The sequence below is a fragment of the Gossypium hirsutum genome, chromosome A13 (genome assembly GCF_007990345.1).
Source record: "Gossypium hirsutum isolate 1008001.06 chromosome A13, Gossypium_hirsutum_v2.1, whole genome shotgun sequence".
Lineage (NCBI taxonomy): Eukaryota > Viridiplantae > Streptophyta > Magnoliopsida > Malvales > Malvaceae > Gossypium > Gossypium hirsutum.
The window spans coordinates 14,302,367-14,309,636 of NC_053436.1; the positions used below are offsets into that span (position 1 = coordinate 14,302,367).

The 7,270-nt window shown below is 32.0% G+C and overlaps 1 long non-coding RNA gene across 1 annotated transcript; it reads right to left on the bottom strand.

Annotated features, from left to right (window-relative positions):
• Nucleotides 1-2,755: 2,755 nt before the first annotated feature.
• Nucleotides 2,756-3,700, bottom strand: LOC107894925 (uncharacterized). The gene is made up of 2 exons (XR_001683320.2): nucleotides 3,283-3,700; nucleotides 2,756-3,169 (listed from the first exon to the last, which is right to left on the bottom strand). It is a non-coding gene; the product is annotated as an uncharacterized lncRNA (long non-coding RNA).
• Nucleotides 3,701-7,270: the final 3,570 nt, after the last annotated feature.

The following is a 7,270-nucleotide window of genomic DNA, read 5'->3' on the forward strand; positions in this document are numbered from 1 at the left end:
GGTTTGAACCCAGGACTTCTCCAACACTCCCAAACACTCCTAATCACGTAACCACTGCAATAGACAATCAATTGTGTCATTTCCTTGCACAATTAAATACTTATATACAACCTCCTTACGGACCCATACTCAAGGCCTAATACTTCTAGGCCCAAATTCGGGGCGTTACAATAGATGACAAAATTAAGAAGATATAGTGAGTCCTCATAGAATAGTCAAGAAAACAACTCGAAAAACACCATTGAAGCCGATTCTAAAGCAAATTTTCGTCAAGATTAAAGATTCCATTTTGATTTCTTTGGAGATTATTATGAGTTTCTTTGTTTTTGTGGTTATACTGTATTTTGGATTGTTTTATTTACAAGCATGAACTAATTTTCTAAATACCTAGGGGGATGAACCTTATAATGAATTCTGTTGTTTGATTTCTATTTTTCACAATAAAGACTTATTTCTTGTCCTCAATTATGTGTGCTTAATTCTTGGCTTGATATTTCTAGATTATTGATCCATGTTTAATGTGCTTAAATGAGAGGAGGAATAGACTTTATTTAAGTGTAGATCTAACGTAATGGAGTGGAGTTGCATGCAATACTAGAAATAAAATGACATAAATCATCAGATTAGAGTCAAATCTAATAAGGGAATCCATAAATCAAGTTACTGCAATAATAGGGGTTTTAATTAGAAAGAAAATTCAATTAATCAACCTAGAGTCAATTTCTCTTATTCTTGAAGAGATATTAGCATAGTTTAGGGATTTCTACGGATCAAGACACTAAGTGAAGAAGTTGCGTAATTATATTGATAATTATAGATGAAATCTAGGTGAATTCTTTCCTGGGTATTGTTTCGCTTGTTGGTTGTTTACTCGATTATTTTCTTGATTGCTCTTTGTCGTGTTCGTTAGTTAATTAAATTAGTTAATTTTAGTGTTAATTGATCACTCGAATTTATCAATTAAATAATATAAATATGGTGATTACTATTACTTTTAGTCTTCATGGGAACAATATCTTTGCTCATCGTAGCTATACTATTAATTGATAGACGCAGTTGCTTTAGTTAGATTTTTAGTTGGTTTCATGGATATCAAATCTCTTCCAACACTGGTCCAGACGACGCTTATCACAAAACCCACATAACAGAATCCTGCCAACCCCAGTACCCACTACTACATTGCTCTACTGTGGCCTAGTTTCTCTGGCTAGCTTCACAGGTCGCGAATTTGGGCTAGTGGAACCGGACTCCCCTTACGCTGAACCTTAGTTTTATCCCTCTTTTTGTTCTCCAAGTGCTTAATCTCCTCAACAATCTTGGTCTTCTGAACCAAGTTTTCCAATATCCTCTCTTGATACGGGGCCACTTAGATTTTCAAATCATACCCAAGGCCCTCCTCAAAATGCAAAGTCTTGTCCTACTCAGTTGCCACCATACCCAGAGCATAGGCGCTCAATCTAAGAAACTTTGCTCATATTCTGACATAGACATGTCCCTTTACTTGAGTTCAATAAGCTCCAACTGACAGGCTTCAACATATTTGGCACCTATATTTTCTTCTGAAAGGCCTTTTGGAAATAAGCCCAAGTAATGCGCTCAGCCAGAGTACCTCCACTACTGGCTGCCACCAATAATAAGCTTTATCCTTCAGCAAGGACACAACACCTATAAGTTTCTGTTCTAGAATGCAATCCATATCCTCTAGAATTCCCTTGGTAGTTTCCATCCAATATTTGGACACTGTATGGGTTGTTCCAGCAACAGCCCTAAACAACTCAGCCTCATTAGATCAGAGCCTCTTAGTAACGGGCTTATGATTCCCAGTACTAGTTTGGGCCCCAATGACCCTCTATAGTACCATTAATATTGCTTTGGATACCACATCATCTCTAATTCCTTAGTTATTGCCCTCAGTAATAGGCATTTCAGTAGTCTTATTAGTCTCAAGATTTGGCATGCTTCCCATGGAGGATGACTCAACTTGAGCCACTATACAGTGCCCTCCACGGCCTCACATATCAGGACCTCGTTTTTCGCGGGTACTCATTTTACCAACTTGGTTTTACACTTTTAAGTCTTATTTATAGTTTCACAAAGACATAAACACTAGTTATTTTCTTGTATTTTCAGTTTCTAAGGTCTTAGAATTTTATGCAGTATAAAAGTGTTTGTCTACAGTTTGATAGTAGCAATACTAATAAAGACGACATCGGAGTCTCTGAGTTTAACTTTTTTTTCAATTTTTTCACATAAAACATTATAACAAGTTTTTCCCAAAATATCCCCTTTCAAAAATATGCATGGAGACTCAATTTTTTTTAGATTGAGTTATTGAATCGGTCTCTGATACCACCAAATGTAACTTTACAAACTCGACCTAGACGTTATGACCAAATCTCGAAAGTTACAATAGCCACCAAAATGGCCAAGTAAAAGCGTCTGGTTGTAAAATCGTTGTTTTGTTCTATTTTCGAAAAACATAGCGTAGTTGCATAAGGTTTGTTAAAAACATTCGATTATAAAGTTATCTGTAATTTAAATCCAATTCCATTCAAAACACGCATTGTTTGAAAATAAAAACCCTTGATTTTTTCGGTAAACCTTTGGAAAACTACATTTCACCATTTTGCAGCAAAAAAAGTGTTGCTTTTGATTATTGTTTGAAATCCCATATTTTGAGTTGTGTTAGGTCGGATATTTAATTTGTTCTGTTTCCATTCAAATATCTCATGGATGCAAAAAAAAAAAAAAAAACTAAATAAATCACCCATACCATAGTATTTTAAATAAAAATTACAGTCCCAACATAAACCAGCACATGACCTATCACACGGTTGTGTGGCGTCGACAGTACCAATTTTGACTTTTACCCTTCATTATTTTTCAAGTTTCTCGTTACACACCTGATCAAATTCTAACGTAAACTCAAAAATTAAGTATTCCACCACCTAAAATACCAAACACTTAGAGAATCAGCAACCAATAGCGCAACCATTAAGGGGCTAAAGCCCTCAATTTGATTCTAAATACCAAAACATTCCAAGAAAAAATATGACAAACCCTCAAACATCCATAACAGTTCCAAATTAACATAACCACTTACCCTTGGACGAACATCACTTCTTCAAATCCTAATTTTCCGGTGAATTAAACGTCTCTTAAACTTCACCTAAAACAAACCCATCAATTAACAATGACAAAACACCAAACACACCTAAACATAACCATCACTAACAAGAGAAATAAATAACGAACAAAAATTAGGGAACGATCATGCCTTACCTTTAGCACATACCCCACAAAACAAGGATTAACTCTTCAAGAATTAGCAGTAGCAAAAATTGAAGAATAAAAGAAAGACGAAATAGAAGGGAAAAATCAAATAAAGAAGAAGATAGATTTCGATAGCAAAAAACAGAACAAGCGATGTGTAAAACAAATGGGGAATGAGGGGTAACCAACTTGAAACAAAAAGTTGGAGCAGACTTAGAGAGAATCAAGGAAAAATAAAATAAAAATAAAATAAAACCAAATAAAATAATGGTCTTTTTATTTTTCTTTTATTATAGTAAGATATTCAAACATATCCCAGTACCTATAAAACCACACAATAAGGTCGGCCTATACTAGAACCAAGAAAAAGATTAATTTCACCAACACAAATATTCGAACCCGGACCTCAACCACAAAACTAAAGCTCCCCAACCACTGAAGTGGATGTTTTATTGATGACAAAATTAACAAAACAGAAACCAAAATCTTGGGACGTTACATGAATTTAGGAAGTTTAATATTTTATCAAATTAATCCTTTAACTAAAAATTAACTAAAAGCATTTTATAAAATAATCCTAAACACCGATCAATATTACAATTGCATCGCATAACTTCAAAAATACCTAGAATTTATTAATAGTAAATTTTAAAATCTTTAACAGTTTCAAAACTGAAAATATTTAGATCTCAAAAATATAAAAATTACAAAAAACAAGTATAAAGTTCACTTACATGTAATAACCTGAGCTTGGCCGAATACTAAACTTAAAAAATGGAGGTTTTGTAGGTTATTTCGGTGGAACAAAGAAACATGGAAGATGATGCTCATTTTTTTTTTATTTTTTATGTTTTAATGTTTCATTACTTTTCGATTTGTGATATCGAAACTATTATTTTCGACATCACTGAAAAACGAACTGTTATAAACATCTTCGATTCCACATAATTTGTATGGAAATAATAACAAATCGAAAAACTCCAAACAATCAGTGTTGCATCATCGATAGAGGGATTCAGATATAACTTAAGCATCATTGTTTTTCGATAATGAGAGACTAGCAATTAAAGTTTGTAAAACCAGACCGTTTCGAACATTCTAATTATATGACGCCATGGCAGATTGTACAGCAAAGTCGGAAGACGGAATATCCGCAACAAAGCTTTTCGGCTTAACAATTTTGGTTCTTCCTATGCCGCGCCAGAATGTCACTGAAGAAATGGTTATGGAATGTTCTTTGTTTAGTGGGATGGCATTGGTTTATAATGCTATATGGCTAAATCATAATCTTTTAAAAAACTTTATCAGTGTTGCAGTTAAATTTCCAGTAGTCTTTTTAGGGAATTGCATGTTTTTCTCAAAATATCCTTTCTAAGGAAGCATATTTGTTCCCATCATTAGTTGAAATTATATTTTCTTTCAAATGGATATAAAATTTTAAATACTAAAATAATTCTAATGATTTTAACAATTTTTAATAATAAATAATCTATAAACTTATTACAATGATAATAATAAGATAGTATACGGTAAAACATTTAACAAATGTAATAATAAGATACTAATACTTTCAACATATTTTATTAATAGAATTAACAAAATTAACATTAATTTATTACAATGACAACAAAAAAAGTATAATACAATTTCTTTATACAAAACCTATAATATATTTAATGATCATAGCAACAACAATAGTATAACATTGACTATTAAAATACTTTCAACAATTGCTAAACATAATAATAATATAATATTAGCAAACAAACTAATAACATTAGTTCATGAATTATGACCAAAAAGAAAAACTCTTAATTAGATTAAGTGACTTGTAGAAATTTCAAAGTAATTGCAATCGTTTGGGGTACGTAAATATTCGAGAAAACTTTAAGAGAAGTTTTGAAATGAAATTTTTTCATATTATTCCATAACCAACTTAAACTAGCATGAAATATAATATATGTGTATAATTACGCTTAATGAAAAATTAATTTTGGTATATTAACAAATTGGATAAACAGTTAGGGTAAATTACACATATAGTCATTCAACTATCAAAAAAATTCATTTTAGGGTCTAAAATAAAAATGTTTGTAATTTAAGTACCCATATTACATAGTTCGATCATTTTGTTTACTCTGGTTAAAATCACAAACAACAAGCTGATGTGACAGTTAAAAAATCAATATAATAGCATCAACTTTTAAATATTATATCAATTTAGTCATGATTTAAAAAATTAACACTCAAAATTTACAAATGATTTCAATTTAATCCTAATTCTAAAAATTTCAAAAAAAAATACATAAATATTTTAACAAGTATAAATTTTATATTAATTTAATATTATCATTAATAAATATAATTATATTAATATTAAATAAATTAAAAATCTCCTTCTCCTCCATTGGACCTCTCTCACCATTGTCCCCGCCCGCCCTCCCCCACCACCATCCCTATCCCACCACTCGAGGGTTTGGTGTTGGTAGCTTTACAATAGAAAGTGGTACCATGATGAAAACTGTCATGACTGCCAGCGCACTGCTTTCTATTGTGAACCGCGAACACCAAACCCTCTAATGGTAGGATCGGGACTGTGGTGAGGTAGGGAATGAGAGAGGGAGATTAATTTTTATTTTATTTAATATTAATATAAGGGTAAAGTACACCAACAATCACTAAATTTTGGTTAAAATAACAAAACAATCACTAAAATTTGAAAAGTTACAACTCAGTCACTAAACTTTTATAAAAATAACAAACTAGTCACTAGTAAACATTTTTGGTTATGTCTGTAACGAAAAGCTAACCTGTCATGTTAACTGGCCACGTTGGCATCCTATAGTGGAAACGACTCCAATTTAAGAACCCTAGTTGGCTAGACAGTAGAAGAAGAGAAGAAGAAGAAGAAAAAGAAGAATTAATAGAAATAATGAATTTTTTTTACCCATTGCAAGGTTCAGCAACATGTGGTGGTAGTTCAATCAATAGGTTGATGTGTTTTGAAAGTTTATCTCTTCGATCTTGTATTGTAGAGAGATTCTGTAATTCCCCCATAATCAATAAACAAAACCCTTTTTTTTAGCCATTCACTCTTTAGTCTTATATGATTCTATATATATATCTTCCATGGGATCCACTTTCTTCATTGTTGTTCCATTTTATGTTCATCAAATTAGCTGATTAGTGAATGATTCTTCAAAACCATCTATCAAATTTTCCTGCAAATCCAAGATAGAAAGAAGAAAAATTTATTAAAGATAATAGTAATAAAGAAGAGCAAGATTTGATGAGAAAAAAACTGGGTAATGTTCAAAATTGGGAATTTGATAAGAAACCTGAGATGGGTTGTGATGAGTTGAGGGTGAATCCATGTTAAGAGCATTGGGAGAGGTTGTGAAGTTTCTTGTAGGGCCTAAGAGATTGAGTGGTGAAGAGAGGAAAGTGAGGCTTTTTGCGTTGGGGAAATGAGAAGAATTGCGAAAAGAGGAGGAAGAAAAGAAAACAAAGGCGGTAGGCAAGGCAGAGGCAGAGGCAGAGGCAGCAGTAGTGGCAACTACCTTAAAAATGCCATAGCTTTTATTTGACATTTTTTTTCACTTTTGATGGTTAGGTGAAGAAGAAGAAGAACCTTCGGCTCCTTATGTCTAACTCATGTTCAACGTGGCAAGTTAATTGGCCAATTAGCTAGCTAACTGGCCATGTCACCTGTTCTGTTAGGTCTGTAACAATAAATGTTAATGGGTGACTGATTTGTCATTTTTTGATAACATTAGGATCTGATTTGTTATTTTTCTAATTTCTTTTCATTTTTATAATTTCCATATATATTTTTTAGATTTTATATATATTTTTATGAGTTTTTTATATTTTATTTCTTTACAATTTTTTATGGTTTATACAAACAAAAATTTCACACATGTCAAATGGCACTCTTTCTTTGGCTCAATCTAACCAATGTTTTTTTTCTTAACATCGGTTAAAAGAGATGCCAAAA